Genomic DNA, 21370 nt, shown 5'->3' on the forward strand with positions numbered 1-21370 from the left:
TTTAGTATTGTAAGTTTTAATAGTAAATACATTTCCTAAAGTTATATTTAAAGTGTTTTCAAATTAAACCCTATACTAAATCCATTGAAGAGATTTTCTATTAAAAATAATCCCCCCAAAACCAGTCTAAATATCATAATTTCAAATAATATCCTCTCTAAATACATTAGTTTTAGAAGTATCATTTCCATTTATGTAAAGCATTCTATGTGTATGATGATGATGATGAAGATGAAGAAGATAAAGATTAACTGCATTAATACAAGTTTCATCAGTGAAATAGTATTAGTAATAATAAATTACTGCAGCAGATTTGTTACAAGTTTTTGAAATGAGATTTTGAGATTGTATAATCTAAAAGACTTTATTGAAGGAAAGGTTTAAATTTTTATGTTTTTACATTCTTTTTTCTTCATTTGGAATCTTATGTACATCGTCCCTCTTATTCTATAATAGCTGGCATTTATTATGATTTGATATCTGTGTGTAGTGTTTGTGCATGAGAAACTAATGAACAGTTGACAGAATCATCATGATAAAGAGGCTGATGACGAATTGATTGCCATTACACAGGTATTGTGTGCATTCTACCAGCTGACATATTGAACTTTTCTCCTAATGCAGGTTGCTTTCTTTCATCTAGGAAACAGACCAAAGCCAGGCATTCCCAATTAAGCTTGGTGAGGTCCTATACCTCCTAATTACAGGCTAACTTACTGTGTCTAACTATAGCAGACATTTTGTTAGCAAATTGCTTTGAACACCCAAGTATGCCCAATAAAGCACATAGGAAAATATTAGAATTACTGTTGAGAGGGTTCACTGTGTTGAATTTTACTACTGAATAGTTTGTGGTAATATCTTAGAATCATCTACTTTTTCTCCTTTCTTTTTAAAGGATGTTGTAGTTTTAGCAGTAATAGCAAGACTAGGAATTGGAAGCAATAAGGGAAAAAAAAACTATGATTACTGTCAAAGAACTCAGAAGAGTTTGCAAGAATATTGTAGGAGAGAATTCAAGTTTGTGGTGATTAAAATATTGTGGGAGGAGACTGAAAACAAACAAACAAAAAGCTTACATAAATTTTACCAAATTGTGTAATCAGAGAGTGTTGCAAAGAGTGGATTAGAGACAGTTTGTGTAAATCTGATAAAAAGTTTTATTTTACTTTTTGAAACTCTTCAATCTGTTGCAGCTTTTTTTCTGTTTGAATTTTATGTTGACGGTAAGCCAAACAATTCAGATTTACATCATTGTAATACTGATATAAAAGCAAAATGTGAGATTATGGAATGTTGTGCTCATAAATGAATTGCATTCCAGTTGTTTTATTTTTAGACATTTTACAGAGTCACAGATGAAGCAATTGATAAACTAGAGAATCTATGTTACTTTTTTCTATTTTCATTACATTTTTATCTTGTAGAGTTCTCTTTATAATTCTTATTAAGATCAGGGATACCAGATTATCATTTACTCTAGACATCTTTGGCAAATTAATATTCATTGGCTTCTGACTCTAGAGATGGGGTTAAATTCTTTTTGTTTTTGATTCAAAACTTGTCCAACAAGTTATTGGCAATAAACCTGAGAGGGGTTCATCAGTAGACTCGTGTGTGTGTGTGTGTGTGTGTGTGTGTGTGTGTGTGTGTGTGTGTACACGTATATATGTGATGCCTATGTTCTGCACAACTTTTTGAACTTAAATCTTTTGATTCAAATAACTTAATTTTAACTGACATTCATTAAGCACTATTCCTTCTTTTTCTGTTCTTTAGGTTATAAAGCAATTTATATGGCCCTTAATAGTTTACAAGGACTATAAAGTCTATATAGCTCTTTACAATTTCTAAAGAATTTTCATCTATATTTTCTCACATGGCATTTGTTTTATGTATACATAATGAAGGACATGAGTCCCACTCTGCCTATGCTTAAAATCAAGTTGAAAAGGTTAAACATAAATGTAAATTACTTATTACTCTATTATGGAATTTCAAAATAATCACAAGTGGAGATTTGAAAAAGTTATAATAAAGTGTAAAATACGTATCAAATTTGACATTTGCTTAAATAGTAATACATGGCCTCACTTTTAGATAGTGGAAAGTTTTGACCAAAGTGCTTTTTATTATAGAATTTCTACATCAGACACTTTGTATTAACAATGGAGAAAATAATGCCTAATACTTGTAAAACATGTAGTAATTTATAAGGAGCTTTTAAATCTTGGATTTCATTTTATCCTCATTAACTTGATAATCTGCTGCAGTTCTTTTCTGTCTGATGACCTGATTACAATTGCTATACAGCAAAAAGAGAAATGGAATTACATTATATTATATCTTAAAGGAAATATAAAGATAATCTAATCTAATGCTTTTATTTAAAAAATGAAACTAAGGCCAAGGTTAAGTGACTCATCTTAGGTCACACTGCTAGTTAGAGCCAAATCTTCTGACATTTAATCAATCACATTTTCTACCAAATGACACTGTTCTTATCCAATACAGGCTTTTCAAGCTTTGTGCTATGGAAGACTCATGGGTTTAGGTGTAAATTATCCAACTTGACTCCCTGTTCCACTCAAATGCACTGCACACTTCTTGCTCTCTCTTTCCTTCTTGCCTTCTATCCTTTTCTCTTTCTGCCTCTCTCCGTTCTTTTTTCTTCTGTCTATTCAGATATTCAGTCATTCATCTGTATTGGACAACCTTCTATTGAATCTGTTTTATCTTTGCTTGCTAATATACATGGCAGCTGAAATTATTTTATCCTGATATCATGGTATCAGAATACCTGTCCCCAGCATTTGAATATTAAAATAAGTCTATTTCTAGAATAAAGAAAGTAGGCTTATTAAATGGAGATAGAATTTGTAACAATTCAGCAAGGTCCTCAAGAAGTTTTGTTGCTGGGAGGGCATACTAACGGTGTCTACCCGAGTGTAGATACTAAAGTATTTATGATCTATGGTTAATCTAATGTGATATTCTCTATGAGGGACACCAACAGAAGTTTGTTATAGAGTCTTGATATAACCCTCAAAAGGTAAATGTAGGCCAAACTCTATCACAATAGTGGGGTGGGGACAATCTGGGCTCAGATCTCACATTTGTGAAAGTCCCCAGTTTAGACGTTTTAAGACCAGTTGTACTGAGTGATCGAAGGGTCTTCATCCTTTTGTCTCATTACAAGACCTCAATACCTATACCGCCCTATGTGCTTTTAAATCCTGTAATTATTTTGTGACCAACCCAGTCATATTACTTTGTAATGTTATTCTACCAAATGTATTAATTTGTCAAATGTGTGCATTTTATATGTATACTACAATTATTCTAACTCTGTTTTGGATCTTTTTTTTTTTTCAATAGTACTTAGATTCCTCATAAGACATGGCACAGATGGTTTTAAACTTTGAGAATCCATTTATTTTGTATTTAACTTCTTATATTCTGTTACGGATGTGTATGTAAGTTGACCTGAACTGGGTTTTTTTATGATTAGATTGAGTTCTCATATATTCTCCCAAAATATATCCTCAATATACAGGTTATAGTACCTATGTTGGGAAGTATCTTATTTAATTTATGTTGAGAAGTATCTTATTTAATTTATAAGCTCTCTTCTTTTGCCTTTCTGACATTAGATTCAGCCCTAGTTTTTAAAGATATGGTGACTGACTCATTGGTCACCTATTTATACCCTTTGTGATTTTTATAAATTTAACCGATATATCTCTGTGCTTCTTAGTTACAGTATGGAATATGCCAATGCCCCTGGCCCCTTAGGTGTCCATTCTTAGAACTTTAAAAATATTATTAAACATTCTCTGATGTTTTTTAATCTATAGCCACAAACATTGTCTCAGAAATTAGCATACTAGCATACTCTGGAGAATAGTATTTTTTGTTAATTGTTCTTTTTCATTGTGTGAAAGTAAATCAGCATGATTTTGGAAATTATCAACAGCAATTTAAAAACGTTTAAAAGCAGCAAAAATCTTCTCAGAAGTCTACTGTTTGAGTTTCAAAATTGGCATAATTACAAAAGTAAGACACAAGTGTTATAAAAAATTCAAACCATGCAAAATGTGCAGGGTACAATATCAAAGTTGTTTTCCATTCCCCAGTACAATTTTTCATCATTAGTGACTTGTTGAGTATCTTTCCATATTTTTTCTATGTTGTCGGATAAAGACTTCAAGGTCTTAGTGTAAAGTTATATTTATTTGAAAATGCTGAAAATGAAATGTTCCGTAAGGCAAGAATTCATTGCTTACTCTTACTCTGAATGACTTGTATTCTGTGATTGCATCCTTCTAAACATCTCTTGAAATCACGGACTACAATAGCAATGATGGAAGCAGCAGTAATATAGTGGAAAGAGCCACAAATTCCGCAACAAAATGCCAGATTCTGGCACTGACTAGTCTTACTAGTGGAATGACTTTGAGTAAATCATTTAACTTCCTTTTGTTTATTTCTGAGATTTTTTAAAAAAAATTTATAATTGTTATTCTCTTACCAAATAAAAACCATTTACATATGGATTTTTTTAGAAAGGAAAAGCAATTTATAAGTAACAAAGAATGCAAAATTCAGAAAATTTTTGCCTAAAGGAATCACATGGCAAAAATAAATCATAATTTCTAATGGGAAGAAGAGTTCAGTATTGCCTATATTTTGGGATAAAATAAATAGCTTTATATTGTGATACAATGTTATACCTACAATCATTACACTATAATCTTAGCTTAATATACTTCAGTTTTCAAAAAAAGGGAAAATAGTTGCAAGAGATAAATCCAAACATAACTAGAGAAATTTTATTATGAAATAATTTATTTTGCTTATATTGTGACTCTCTTCATAAGGCCATTATATAAACTCTAAAGGACAGTAGATTATAAATTTGACATATTTAGAATTCATCTGTGACATAAATATAAAGTATCAGTCTGTTTTATATTGCTAATGTTAGAAAATGAAAGAAACAGAAGATATCCGCAAATCTGTGGTTGAGTGGCTGTGACTAAAGAATTCTAGGTATTGAAAATGACAGATTTTTTTTATCCAGTAAGCAGACATTTATTGAAATGTGAAGATAGAGACTACATTATTTACTCCCAAATTTCTTCAGGACAGTGTTACAATCTTCTTTAGAGGCAAGTATCAAAATTGATGTCTTTCAGGGTCATAATAGAACATTGCCAATGTATTTTTCTTTATGTTAAAACTGAGTTTAGGCTGATAAAAACATGAATGATTCCATGATGTGTGGCAAGGCATTCTGTCTTTGTAGGTAGAAGAATAGCCTTGGAGAGTTGGATTTTATTCTCTTTTTTGTTGTGCTTCTGTTATATAACTATGACAGTCAATACACTGTCCTTGGATTTTCCTTAAACAGTTTAAGGCCAAAAATAAATAAATACATGAATGAATGAATGAATGAATGAATGAATGAATGAATAAATGGATGAATAAATAAATAAATAATTAGATAGATAGATAGATAGATAGATAGATAGATAGATAGATAAATAATAAAATAAATAGGCATTTAGATACCTCCTGGGGGACATTCTCTTTTTCAGTGGTGGTATACTGCAATAGAATTCTGATGCTAACCACCCAAAGTTAGCATCAGACACCACAGTTTTAAGAGCATGATCCACAATAAGAATGTCCTCACTTTAAAAGCCAGTTAAAAATTTTGGCGTCACTAGGCCACCTACACATCTGACCAATTGACTACAAATCCAGGGAGTCCCCCCAAAAAGATTCAGTGATTTTCTAGAAAAACTAACAGAACTCAGTAAAGAACTATATTTATGATTACAGTTTTATTATCAAGGATACAAATTAGGACCAGCCAAATGTACAGACACATATGACAGGCTCTGGGAGGGTCCTGAATGCAGAACTTCTATGATTTCTCCCCATGAGATCAAGGTACATCAAACTCCTGGCATATCAATACATTCACCAACCAGGAAGGTTTCTCAAGCTTTGGTGCTGAGTTTTTACTGGGGTTTCATTAGGTAGGCATGGCCAATTGAATCATTGTCCACATAACTGAACTCAATCGCTAGTCCCCAGAGGTTAGGAGATCAGGCTGATATCATAGATCAAAGCTGAGTCCTCTAACAACATGGTCAGCCTCCATCCTGAGCTACCTAGAGACCTACCATGCATGAGTCACTTAACATAAACTCAGGTATGAGTCAAAGCTCATAAATAATAGACACTCCTTAATCTCTGGAAATTCCAAGGATTTAGTGTACTGATAAAGGATAGTCAAATTCTTGATTATATGACAAGTAGTATGTTCCAGAGCCCTCTTTTTAAAAAGTTAGTAGTTATTTCAACTATGTATGCACCATAAATTAGCCATAAAATCAGATATTCTGGTTGTTTTCTTCTAGGATATCTGGAAGTGTGAAACTCCTTTCTCTTCCAATCTGTTTTTTACCTCTTGTAGTATGGTTGGAATATGAAATAATAATCTAATGTTGGGAATTATTTTTTCTGAGAAAACTGTGAATCAGTATGGGTTCTTATTATTAGGTAAGGTCTGAAAGGATTGAGGCTAAGAACAACTTCTAACTTTAATAAATATTAAAAATGTATCTCTTCTTGCTGATGCTTCTCTTAGGATTCATTGAATTGTTATGATTAGTAAAATGGTCTGTGGTCAGAGGTGATCTGATTTGGCTTTATCAGAATGAGAGAGGTACAGAAATAACAGGCCCATGACTTTTAAAGTACATCAGAGGAACAGTCATGTAAAATCAAATGATTACTTGTAGTTTGGTCCCAGCTGCACCAATATGGCCTCTGGCATACAATAACAACAACAACAAAAATTACTGATAAACTTGATTGTCTGTTGAGTTAGGTCTTGTTGATCCCATGATCTGATTCATTTTAATAAATTTTGTTGCTTCAGGATTAGAGTTATTATTGTTCCTTTTCCAGGGAAACTTAAAAAAGGGAACACTATAGAATACCCAAATGTCTTAATTTTCATAGAATATTTTTTTTTTGGAATTTTTAACATTAATGGAACCAAATTAAGACTTTTAAATATGCAAAAGGCATTTTCTATTTTTAAAAACCTTTTTTTTTTTTTTTTTTTTAGCTCTTACTATCATGTGTTTTCTCTTGGTGGTGGTTGGATGGCAATAACATATGCCTTTTTGGAGTTCTTAGAAGTCTGAAATATGCCACATGTTGAATGTTATACAAGAAGAAAATACACCAGCCTTGATGTTAGTCACTGTGTGTTAAATGCACTGGTCATGAAAAGCCCTTTTAGATTGGGCAACAAGTAGTAGGTACCTATTATGCAGTGCTTGTTAGAAGAGTGAGAGAGAGAGAGAATGAGGTCGAAATAATTTATTTGCTGTTAATGGGCAGCATCATATCTATTGTTAGAATCATGGTTTATTTTGGCCAAGAATTTCTAATGAATCTCAAGGAAAAAAAGAGTATAAAGAAAATGTGTAGTTATATCAAAGTTTGAGAATTGACTGATTCTTAATATTTACTTTCTGTTGTAGGCAAGAAATTAATATTTAGGTTGGAAAATGAGGCTACATATAGCAATTTGGGAGGAAGTACAGAACTGCATTTATTTTGTGTTTGGTAGCTGTATTACTCAAAACTGTGAGCATGTTTTTTTGTGTGTATATGAAATGAATGTTTCTTTTGTGGGAGGGTGCCATTTTATGTGATGTTGAAATTACTCCCTTACAGATTGTATTTTATCTAGGGAAGTGATTGGTGTCAAAAGTATTGCTTGTGTGAAGATATATGTACAGAGTGGAGGTTGCTTGGTAATATATAGTGCCCTGATAGTTTATGTTGATAGTATACTGGCACAATTTACATCAGCCATTCTTTTTTACCTTGAACTGTTAGATGCAATAGCTTCTGGATTTATATTTGTAAGACTTTTAACCATTTAAAGAGTTATTTTTAACCAATTTACATGTATTTATGATATTCTAGTTCTATCTGAGTTGAAAATAAATACAAAACACCATTGTCTGTGAGAATATGAACTGGTAAAGACCTCTTTGACAAGCAGCACTGTTGATGCAAGTCAGAAGAAAAACAGCAAATAACAACTATTATTATTTCTAACAGCTTCCACTTAAAGGGTGCCCTTTTGAAGTAAGTTGATGTTGATGTAGTGAACTAATTAGCACTAGTTTCTGGAATTAGGCTGCACAGGTTTGAATCCTAGATCTTATTCTAGACTTGTGACCTTGGCCAAGTTGTTTAACCTCTGTGCCTCAGTTTCCTAATTTTTAAAATGGCAAAAAGAATAGAAGGGTTGTTTTGGGGATTATATGAGATAATATACAGAAAGTACATAGAATATTAAACTATTATTTTAACGATGATGCTTTACAATATCTCTAGTCCTTACAGTTAGTAACTAGTCTTACAAGTTATTTTTCCCTCCAAATTATAGATATGGAACTAAATCTCAGAGAAGTTAAATGACTTGCCATGAACACAGAATGGAGATTCAAAGTTACATTGGCTGGCTTCCATTTTCTAATTCATTTTGCTGAGTTTTGTTTTGTTTTGTTTTGTTTAGTTCTGTTTAGTTTTGTTTTTGCATCAGGATTTGAGCTATTATTCTTCTCTTTTTAGAGGGAACTAAAAAGGGAACACTATAGAACTAAATCCTAATTTTTCATGGAATATTTTTTTAACCTTCATGCAACCAAATATATGGTATCCTGAAAGAAACCATTATCTGGCCCACAGATAAGCTTTATGGGGAAGGAGGATTAATATTATCACTAAGTTGTAAGTGTAAAATTTATGCAATTCGGCTAAACCGGAATATATAACTTAGAGAAATTTGGAGGAATTCTTTGAGCATGAATGTTGCACACAAACTGTCACACACTCTCTACAGCCAATTTTAATTACATGCACATTGCTTATCCAATCTGAGTACTAACCCTGGTAAATTTTACTTTAATTTCTTATTAATATAAATACCTACTTCACTTAATTAAGTACTTTATGAAAATTATGAAAAAGTATATATATTTTTCAAGCTATTCCTCATACTCTCAAGATCCTTAGCGGCAAAAGCCGTTGAAATATATGCATCCCTCTTGTCATCTAGTTTAATGCTATGTATATTGTAGAGGGTTAGTAGTTTGTCAAATGCTTTTGTCAAGACTATCTTTTTTACACTCTTCACTATTCTTAAACATTTTAGCACCACCCTACTTATGCTTTCAACACAGCAATATTTTTGGTATCTTCCAGGCATTAAATCTCCACATAGCTGTAGTTTGACACTTTTGAGCTTAATTTTAATGCTAGTACACTGTACAAGGTCTGTGATTGTCAGAAAGAGACAAGATATAGTGAGATTTTCCTAATACCTAAAATACTTCTGTTGTGGTAGTGGGGACTAAAACCCAATGGTATTAAAAGAATTAGGTGTAAAGCAGAATGCGTGTGTTTCTATTTGAGAGAGCCAATTCAATGACATGACCTTATCATGTGTATTACTTAGTTTGGCAGTAGTGTCTCACACTCACCCCAACACGTGAGCCACTGTCCCAGAGTCATCTTTATTTCTACCACCCTTTTAGTGATTGAGTCCTATCCTATTACTTTAAATCTTAACTTTTTCCTCATTCCCATTGCTATTTCAGTTTTTACAAATTTGGGAGCACAGTGGCTTTTACCTTTTCATCAAAGCATTTCTCCATATTATTAAATATCCTTCAAAATGTAATTTTTGTGTCTGTTTGCTACTTTATTATCCAGTTCTACCCAATTAAAATTTTTCTTTATTTTTACTTAGATTTATTTTTAATATTTTCATTCTTACAAATGATGTTTCTATGCAGATCCTTATTTAGAAACACTTGGTCATTTTGGACATCTGGTCATTTTCTTGGGCTAGATTTCTAGAAGTATAATTTCTGGGCCACAAGTTTACACTATATTTTAAAAGCTCTAGAAAATAATGGTATTAATCCTTTTCAGAAAGTTTACTGATTTAGTTTCCCATCACTAGTATAATAGTAACTGCTTCACTAGAACTTTGATTACTGTTATCTAAAACAATTTTGTCATTTCTATAGATAAAAATGTTATCATGATATTATTTTTGAATGCTAGTGAGGTTGAACTTATGTGTGTGTGACTTGCATATTTAATTTTTGTAGTTTCTGATGTTTGAATAGACATTTTACATTTTAATGTAGTAAAATCATGATTTTTTTGCTGGTTTTATATCAATAAATACTTTCAAAAGTTTAGTATTTTTTCTTAATATTTTTTCTATTTCCAGTTTATAGCATTTAAAAATCATTTAGCTCTTTAACTCATCTGAAATACATTTTGGAGTACTTTGTAAAATGAGTACCCAAAGTAATTTTTCAAAATGTATAATATATTTTTTGCTGATTATCTAATGTTTAATTTTTAAAAAATTTTTACTATATATGCTACAGTCTGTTGCTTGGCCATCTAATTAGTTCCATATATCCGTCTCCTGATTTTTCCACAGATCCTCAATTTGTTTTAAATACTAAAGTTTTAAACTACATTTTGATATTTGATGGGGTGAGTACCCTTTCATTGTTTTTATTTTTCAAAATACCTTTTGTGTTTGTGTTTGTGTTATCTATTTATCTACAAGAGTTTTAGAATAATTTTATCATACTTTTTTTCCCAGAATATACCACGAGAAAGAACACTTTTAAAATATTTTATGTCTCGTCATTTAGTTAGATCTTATTTTACATTTTCACTAAAGTGGTCTAGTTTTAGTCATATAAGTTCCACAAAATTTTTGTCATAGTTATTCACAGGCACTTGATATTCTTGATTGCTACTCTGAATGGGATTTTTTTTTCTATGATATTTTTTAGCTCAATTCACTGGTATACATCTTTTAAATCCTTTTTTCACAGTTGTTTTTATTAGTTCCCACTATCAATTTCGGCACCAGAGGGAGCTGTAGTGTAGTGGAAAGAGACCTCAATGAGGAGGCCTGAGTCTGAGTCCTGGCTCTGTAAATTATTTTCCGTGTAGCCTTGGCCAAATTGTCTATAAAATGGGAGAATTCCTCCTCCCTCTTACAGGGTGTTGGGAAAATTCATTCAGAAGTGTTAATATACATGACCCCCTTGGCAGATGATCTGGAGGGATTGGGATTGGAAACTCTTGGGAGACAAGTAAGCATCACATTATATAATGTGGGCAGCTGATTATTTAACTAGGTGTGAGGCAGCACTTAATATGGTCATATCTCAGGGTACAGAAAAAGAAAAAATCATTAAGAGAATTTCTAGGATTTGATATTAAAGCTAATATTAGCTTCTGATTTTTATGCATTATGGATATCACATGAGTTGAGAGGCTACATTATTAGAATGGCAGCCTGGTTTTGTGGAACAAATAGTGATCTAGAAGCCAGGGAATGTGGGCTCTAGTCCCCACTGTGCTACTTTGCTGGGTGGCCCTGAGTGGTTTAGTCTTTCTGAATCTCAGTTTGCTAATATGTAAAACAGAAGTTCAAGTGCGAGTCAAGACAATATAGACTAATTAAAGATGGTTTCTGAAAATGAAATTGGGTGACTACATGGAGTGCCTGATTTATTCTGTATATGCTCGATGGTTTCCAGTGGCTTGATGTAGATATATGATGCCTGATTTGGGTGAGTTTCCTGCACTCTCTAAAGTTATCATCAGTGACAGATCAGAAACCATGGATCTTCCAGGAAAGCTTTTTTCTTTTAAAAATTTTTTAAATAAATCAAAGTATGATAAAAATGCTACATTTTTTAAAATGTAAATATACATATTTTTTTAAATCCTCAAATTATTCATGTCTTTTAGACCATTCAAGTGTTGACAGACTCTTAAGTAGAGTCTTGGGAGAAGCGATGCTGTAATCCAGTGAATAATATCCACAAATCCAGGATCATGTTGGATAATATCTCTCATTACCATTGTGAGAAAAGGATGATTAAACTAATAGTTACTGGGAGACATTTCTGGTGACAGGAGGCAATGATGAAAATAAACTGACTTCAATATACATTTAGAATCGGGAATAATGGGATGTGGCAGGAAGCCAATAAATGAACATGGCCCTACGCTCTGATCAATGAATTACTTTCCCCTCTCTCTCCCACCTCTTGAGAGCAGCACAGAAACCTTAATGAAAAATCAATAGCCCTCTGTAATTTAAAACTGGAATCAATCCTTTGACCTGACTTTCTTTCTTTTTTTTTCTCTTTCTAAGAGGATGTCTCAGCTCAAGACAGAGTTCAGTTGTAAAGAGCAGTTCTTCAAAAGCCTACAGAAGAAACTTGACACCAGTCTATAGCAGTTTCTGCCTGTTATGAGCAGGGCTTTTCTTCCTTGGCATCTCAAGGAGTGTTTGGAGTTTAGATTTCTTTTCTCACATAGTTCCTTCTAACCCCTCTTAAAAATTATATGCAATCATCATGTGTTTTGTTTTCCTAATGGTTCTATGGCAGTTACTGCTATCAGGGTTGCAGATGTTTTAAAACATAAGGTTATAGCTTTGGATGCAACAATATCGAGTGGGAACCAATAGTTCTAGCAGACCTCTCCGAATACCTTCTCTAGCATCTGTTAACTGTTAAGTCTGTGCTCAAAACAAGTCAGGGCCCATGTGCCCTTGACCTAAAAGCTGAAAGGAAATTGGGATGTAGGTTTTTAAATTGTGGTTTCTGCTTTTTTATTTCAAATCTGTCACATTATAGAACAGAGATCCTTGGGGTTTCTACTAGCCCATATGCAATGATATGCTGGTGAGTCTCCAACAATTGGCTTCCTTTTTTAGGGACTGGCCTTCTTTGTAGGGTTTGCTAATTTCCTTGGTGTAAATACTTTCACCTTGACTGATTTCAGGGTACCAGTGTGCCTGTCAATAAACATGGAGTTAGGAGAAGACACGGATAATGGACTCAGCTTTATAGCTGATATGACCTGGTCCCAAACACCATGGTGACTATGAGGCATCTTTGTACAAATTAGAGCATCCTCTCTGGGTGGATTGAGCATATCTTAGTGAATGGTATAGAGGAGAGAGCTTAGTCTCCAGTTCACCCCTTTACCGAGCATGATACTGCAGAGTACTAACCTGCACAACCATGTGTGAGCACTGGAAGTTCTTGGGTTCTGTAAACCCCGAAGGGCCAGTAGGTGGGCTTCAGAGAATCTGTGTCCTCCTATGTAGTCAGTGTGTATATGTTTGTAGGTATGCATGGCCTTTATCTGGGAAGAGGATCCTGGCTTTTATCAGATTTTCAAGAGTACCTAATTCAAAAAGTAAAATCCTTGAAAATTCTAATTACATCGGTATAAGTCTGGGGATTTTAGAACTACGTTTAAATGCAATTTCAAAGGATATAGAGCCATAAGACTTAGTAGGACTGACTTTGTAGCTTTATAGGAAGAAAGACACAATAATTTTGAAGCTGGAGGCAAAAATGGAATTTTGATAGGCCTAGGCATTTTTGAATACCTCATAGATATACACAGTATTCACATTCTATATAATGATGCAGTGAGAAGCCAGCAGGACTTGGTTTTCCTGCATTCACAAACCAGTCTGAACAAGGCATTAATAGGGAAATATTCAGTCCTTTCTGTCCTTATAAGTGACACAGAGCTCTTCAAGAATCACCAGTTCCTTTTGTGTCTTTGCCCCGGGGCTGGGCTTACATCGATTTATGGTCATTCTGTTTAGGCTCATCCTGCACAAGTTCTAGCATTTGGAGGATGTTTCTCATGGCAGCATCTAGTGTCTGTGGCTGCTGTTTGAGAGCAGGCTGTGATAAAGGGAAGACACTGACATCCATTTCAGTTGTTGAGGTTGTGTAAACCAAAGTTACAATCAAAGAGTATCACATATAGACAAGTTTTTTAAAAATGCATTTCTGGAGTGCTTCATATTTTTATTTAATCATCCACTAATGAGGCTGATAGGATGGGTCTCTTTGTAACCATTTTGTAGAGATTCAGAAACTGAGATTCTGAGGGCTTAGAACATGCCCAAGGGAACTGAGAATTAGAAGCAGAATCAGGCCCTAATCCCAACTCTTCTCAAATTTTGTCTGGTGCTCTTTGTACTACTACTGTTGTCACGCTGTTGTCGTACTCCTGATTGTTCCAAGAGTCGACGGTTCAAGCAATCAGGGCTGCCAGTCTAGCCATGGGTGGGCTGAGAGCAGACCTCAGGACCACTGGTTGAAGTGTAGTTATTTTATTATTCCTAATGACATTTATTAAGGCAGCGTCTTTTATGAGCAGGGGCTTTGGAGCCACACAAACCTGGGGTGGAATCGTGACTCTGCCTCTTACTGGTTCTATAACCTCTCTTAAGTCTCAGTTTTCTCTTCTGTAAGGTGGAGGAAACAATACTTCTCTCAGGATTGTTGCGAAGATTAACCATAAAACACTGAGATCATTCCTTAAAGGCACATGGTAAACATTCACTAAATGGTGACTATATTAGTTATTAATACTACATTCAACATTCTAATCCATTTATTTATCACAGTGGAAAATAACATGACTCAATCTAGAATTTCAAGGTCATAATTTATTGGGAAGCTTTATTTTGCAAGCTTTATTTGAAAACAACTGCACCAATATATATCAAAAGGTCTCAAATAGGGCCACGCAGCCTAACAAATCTCTGTCCCTATTCTCTCAACACCAGAGGAGTCTACCAACGGAGCTTAATGTGACAAAGAAAAAAATAATAAAGGAAAGAAAAGAAAATAGAACAACCCTTCAGCTCCTTCAAACCACAAAACTCTCTGACATTTGTGCCGAGGTTTCTGAGGCCTTCATTTCCAGTTCTGCCTAAGTCCAAAAAACAGTGATGCACCTCTGCTTATTTTTGTGGGCTACTCCTCTGAGCTTTTACTGAGTGATATGTCATTATGTGATGTTTCTGTTCCCAGATAATACAGTCCACATCACTGAGTGACAAGTACTTTCTCTCATGATAGACATCCTGCTGCTGTCGTCAGTGAACATCTATTCTTATTTTCTGTATTTTTCTCATGAAAGTGTGGAAGGTTCCTCCTCTGCTGGACAGATCCCTTCTGTTTCTGTGCCCCTACTTCTGCCAGTTTTGTCTGTTCGCTGAATGTCCAGGCTGCTGGCAAGAAGGCAGGCTCCATTCCTTGGCATGGTGCTGAGCCACACTCATCGTTGCCAAGTGACCATGCATCACTAGGCTTGTATTTTAGGTTGCTGAGTGTCTTATCCCTTGACATCTTCTTAAGTCCAAGCAGGGAGGAACAGTGCTCGGAATGTTCAGGATGCTGGGCAGATGGATGCATTCCTGGAAGGGAGGCCCTGAGAGCTGGCACAGACGGACTGAATCTGCAGTCATTTCTCCTCTACCAAGGTCATAGTGGGGTTCGATTGGCATCCACCACCCCTCTTTCCTACTTCCTTCCAAAAAACCCTGTTCCAGTTGTCAAAAAGACTTCAATTCCTCAAGAGCATTTCTTCAGATTTCCCCACTGCATTATGAAAGCAAACTTAGCCTTCCTTTCTTTCCTTTTCTTTTTCTTTTTTTGGCTCAACTTTTTAAAGTTTTTATTCCCTTCCTTCCTCTATCCGTCCTTTCATTCTTTCTTTCCCTCTTCTTCCTTCCCCCTCCTTTCTTTCCTCTTCCTCTCCTCTCTTTCTCTCCCCTTCTTCCCTTCCTTCCTCCCTCTCCATCTCTTTCTCTTTTTATAGGCTTATCTTTATTTGTAAATTTTAGTCGAAAAGCATGGACTTTTGAGTCAGACAGCCTGGTTTTGAATTCTAGCTCTGCCACTTAAGAGCTATGTGCAGGTTGTTTAACCTTTCTGTGATTTAGTTTACTCATTTGTAAAAGTTAAATAATAATGAACTTAATTTATAAGGTATTCTTTCTGATGATTAAATGAGTTAATACATGTGTGATTGTCATATAGCAGGTCATAAGTGTTGGCATTAATAATTAAATAATCCAGATTTATACCACATTGACTAGAGATATTTTAAGATGAACTATGATGGCTTTTGGACTTAGAAATGAGAAATATAAATAAATACAACACATTTAAAAATTTTCTGTGAACATTCAGACTATAAAGAAAAATACAGAAAAAAATAAAGAAAAAATATTTAAAGAAAAAGGCGTTTTCCAAAACATACTTTGGTGTTGACATTTTTAGGAGCAAGAAAGCACAATTATCCAACTCTGACTACTATTGGCTTTGGTTGCAATGCACCGAATTCAAATATGTAGGTAACTAAATACAACCATAGGTTTTCACTGCAATCTGCTATATGTATTTTTTGGTTTTCAGTCCCAGCTGTTCCGTGTATATTTAGCTAAATAATGCAGCTATATAAGAACAAATGGTATGCCTGTTTTGAAAAACAATTGTTTTAAGTGACTGCACATATATGTTTTATTCTATTCTGGGTAAAAAGTACTTATCAGACTCAAGGGCATGTAGTACCTCACTCCAGAGCATGTAGTACCACTGGATGCTAGCAAGTGGATTTTCTCTCAGACTTTTTCTCTAAGACAAAGACCTTGGTAAGACCTTGGATTCATTTTTTTTCTAATGATATTCATTCTAGTTTTTATTATTATTATCATTATCATTATTTTTGTGTACAATCATATAGATGGTCTTGGAGTTTAAACCAATACTTCATTGTTTTTTTTTTTTTTTTTTTTTTGCATCCCAGAGGGTGGCTCTTCGCATGTAGGAGCTTTATAAATGGTGTTTGATGATATTTCTGTATCTTTAACTACTTTTCCTCAGTGTCCTGTCTGTAAAATGGAGATAGCATACCTATACTTTCTGCTTCACTAAAGTTTGTTTAGGTATAACAAACATCTGTCATGTTTTAAAAATTTTTAAGGATCTTTGTTTTTAGAGGATACTTCTAAATGTTTTGTCATTGTACGTAGATTTCTAGGTAAGGTCCTTTTTTTTGTTAATATGCTGGGAGAAATATATATTTAGATTCAAATTATCAAGTGGAATACAAACAGAGAAAACGGCAAAAGTGTATTTTCAATACTTTGGCATTTTCACATGAGTTCTTGCCAATCAGTTTCTTTTTTATGACTATAAGCTGGTTTTCCTCCCCTGTTAAGAACAAAAGCCCTTTATTTTAATCGGTTTCCACTTGCTGACAGCTTTCTTTTTATATGAATTTCAAGTGCACTATATTATGTGGAGTTCCTGTTTGCCAAACTGTGCCCACGTAAAATCATATTGGTCCTGTCAACTGATAGACATAACTTACAAAAAGAAACTCTGGTTTGGAAAGCTCAAAAGCTGAAAGTTGGCTATCAGTAAGATTTCATTTGCTTCCAAATCTGAATTCTGTTTTTGATGAGAGAATTAGGGATGTGATTTCTGTTAAAATTTTTTTATGGGTACCAAAACATACACTGCGTGCTTCATTAACATTCTGCTCCAAAGAGTAAAATCCCCAGTGCCATTCGGGAACTGGGAATGGAGAAGGGGGAGAAGACTAGATGGCCCTGGACATGGATATCAAGTGGAACAATTAAACCACCTGGAGAACTATAGACATGGAAATAGGACAGAGGGCCTTTGATTGCCAATTTGCTGATTAAAATCTGGGCCGAGTCAGAAGTGATCTCAAGCCATTAGCATCCTACCCTTGGCCAAGGGCCTACTGAGAATAAAGTAAGTATGAAATGGGCTTGCTTGGCTCCCCAGGCCACAGTCATTCAGATATTTTTCAATGCTATACTCGTTAACAGCGTCTTTGGAGATAGAAACTTAAGCAAACCGAGTTCTGACCATCTCCTTTAATTCTGAATGGACCAAGTTGGCAGGGTCAGCCTTGTCTCTTGCTTCTATTGATGGTCATGTAAGTGGAGGGTCCCAGTGTCTAGGCTTGTCAATGCATCACCTGTGGTGAGCACCATAAAACAAACAGTGATGTACTAGCAAGGCTGTTGACCTTTGTGAACTAGAATGACAATGTGCTTACAAATGGAGGGTGAGGTCTCAGGGGAAAGGAGTAATAAATCTCATTAATATACTAGATTTGGGTAACAATCACAGTGAGTGTTATGGAGACAAAAGAAAAGGAACTAGCCTCTGTTGGAATCTCAGAGGGCTGGAGCTCACTGTGAAGTGGTTGTAAGAGCAAGGCCCATTTTGCATTCATGCATGCATTGGGCTACTTGTGAGTGATATCCACGCATACACACATATGTACTATATAAAGTAAAATACTGTCTACTGTGATATGGATATGGTTACAAAAGTGTACTGAGGCTAATTCCACAAGTTATGAACAAAGTTCTCATCTTTTTATGATCTTATCTTCTATAAGGCTGTGGAAGTTATAACATGAGTTAAAACCATCCCCGAGTTGAGGTTTTGGCATTTGGTGGGCTGGTTTGCGTAATGGAAAGAACTCTGAACTGGTTAGCAGAGGACTTATTTGTTGGACTCAGCTGTCTCCCCCAAAAAGCTGTGTGGTAGGAGTAGCTTCTTAACTTCTCTGGGCTTCTTTTGCTTGCAGGCAAATCAGGAGATGAGATGATCTCGGTTTTTCTTTCTAAAATTCTGTTTCTCAAATAATTATTTTGGTGGTGATGATGATGGGAACCTTTACCTAGGTTTTTACTGAGTTAGCATAATTTCTCATAGCTTATTTTGTCTTCCCCCTCCCAGGAAATCCTCTCAACTTTTTGTTCCTTTAAGTTTTTTTAAAAAGGAAAGAAGTGAGGAAAGTGATAAAAAGAAAAGAGTGAGTGAGAAGCAGAGCACTGAGACGTCAGCCAGGCTGCCAAGCTGGCGTTCTGCGCCACCCGGCCCGCGCTGCCGTGCCGTGGCTGCCTGGCAGCCAGGCAGGGGCGCTTCTCAACCTGGGTGAACGCTGTGTGTCACAGTCAGGGAGCAGCCCAGGCTTAGAGCTTCACTTTATTTGTTAGACAAAGGGAGATAATTAAAGGAGCTATAAAAATATTCCCTCCAGAGCCTGTACTTGATCCGCACACTGGCTGGGTTTGTTCATTGATACAGATTTCTGGTTCAGTTCACCCTGTGCTCGTCGTTGAACAATGATCTGTGTGGTCAAGGTCGTGACTGCAATGGTCTGGGGGCTCAGGGTTGAACACCATGTGAGATATGGCTCCTCTTCCTGAGAGCAGTCAGTCGCCGCAGCCTGGAAACCAGGTATTCAGGGCAATGTCAGGAAGCCGGTGTCGCTGATCCTGCCTAATGTCCCCCTCCTGCCCTCCTCTTCTTCTTCATGTTCATGTTTTCCTGGTACATTTTATTCCCCCATTTTCTTCTCCCCCATTCCCTTAAGTAGAGGTGACACAGATCAATACCTTTGATGGAAAGTAATAATCAGGCCTATTAAGTGACAAAGGTTTACTCTGTAACAGCTGTGCTGGCGGGAGAGGAGAGCTTGTCTGACTAATGAATCATGAAACAATCAGGCAGTAGCCATTTGTGTTTAGATCTGTAAATATGGTGTGGTTCAAGTGCCAGACCATTGCTGGCGCTCCAGCTGGGGGCACAGATGGTCTGCATTCAGAGCAGCACGAGTGTAAAGAAAGGGTTTTTTCCCTTTCTCTGTCCCACACTGCACCTCTCTGAGCCTCAGCTCAGCTATCTGCAAGAGAAACTTCAAATGAAAGAGACTCCTTTCTGGAAAGGAAGTACCACCAATGTGCATTTCAGTGTGGGTTACCAAGTACTTGAGGCTCCCAAGTGCTTCACCTGGGAGGAAAGAAATGCTAATGGAAAATGTCGCTGTTTCGTAGTCCCATAAGAAGATTTAATATGTATGTGACTCTAAATGTTTGTTTGATTTGGCACTGCCAAATAAATTCCTTTATACTTTTCTTACCTGTCTACACTTGATCTCCTCTTTTGTCCTTAGCTATAAATTGAACAAACTGAAGGCAAAAAATATATTTCAAGATGAAAAACTCACATTTATACACAAAGATAAAACTGTTATGTATGAAAATATGCTAATAATGTCTGTTTGGATTCTATTTCTCTTAGTTTATGTTCAAGAGACAAGAATATGAAGATCTAGTCATCCAGTCCTCGATCAAATATGATGTTTTAGTTTTCGTTGTTGTTGTTACTGTTGTTCATCTTAGCTTTATTATTATTATTATTATTATTATTATTTTACTAGAGATGGGTACTGAGCCTCCATTTAAAAAATCAACATTTAAAGTCATCGTTGGTTGAGTCATTATTTATTTATCTATTAACTAATTTAGTCAATCCATTTTTAATTATTTTGTTCCATAACTTCGGTGCTCTAAAAGTTTTGTCCCTTAGCGGTTTCTGGTGAGTTACCTGCAAAACCTGCACTGTGACCCCCACTCCCCTTTTAACTATGGGAAACACATTCCTCACTGTTTTTTTCTCTAAAACATGTGATAAAAAAATGGTCCTTAGGGAGAAAACTTATAAATGTTTAGGAATATTTAGCAAAGACAGATATTTGAAAATACATTCTGGAATTCACATTTTTCCCTTGAATTTGGCCTCCTTTTGGGGAGGGCTGTTTTCTTTTGCTTCTCTGGAGAAATTAACAAAGAAATTATTTTTCAAGATGAGCTACAACTATTTTGAAATAGTTGTTTACTTTGAAATAAACCCTATCACTGTTTCAACTGAAGTGCTAAACGGTAAGTTTGCTTTTGAAATTACAGATATTTATGAAATATTTACGAGAGTACTGAGCTCTGATAAAGTATGTTGAGTACAATCTGCAAATAGCTCTGCTTAGCTCCCTGGGACTGGCTGAGACTTTGTTTCCTAAGAATGGTCTGGTACAAAGATAACTTAGATTTGGTCTAAGGTTGCTGGTAATTTCAGTTTATTAGAAAGAAGCAGTGAAGAGGAGACAGTGAGATTAGGGGTATGAGTGTGTGGAAATGGCTTCCCTTGTGTTCCTCTTCTTCAGAAGTTGCCCGTGGTTTGGTGGTCATGGTCTCCATGTGGAGGCAGGAACTCAGAGGGTATACCCACTGCCATCTCTAATATTTAGGACGTCATCAATGCCATTGTCTTCTAAGGAAAATCTTGCCGTGTCACAGCTACATGTCCTCCCACACAGATTGCTTTTTCATCCATCAGGCCTCTACCAGGACTGGCCGTGGGCTACCACAGATCCACTTTGGAAAAAAACGGTGATGGGACCGTGACTTGCCCACTGTGGTTCAGCTCAACACTTGCTCCCTCTACCCCAGACACTTTAAGTACAACACCATTTCAATACTTGGCAAACTTGGGATAGTGATTGT

The sequence above is a fragment of the Pteropus vampyrus genome, unplaced genomic scaffold (genome assembly GCF_000151845.1).
Source record: "Pteropus vampyrus isolate Shadow unplaced genomic scaffold, Pvam_2.0 Scaffold56, whole genome shotgun sequence".
NCBI lineage: Eukaryota > Metazoa > Chordata > Mammalia > Chiroptera > Pteropodidae > Pteropus > Pteropus vampyrus.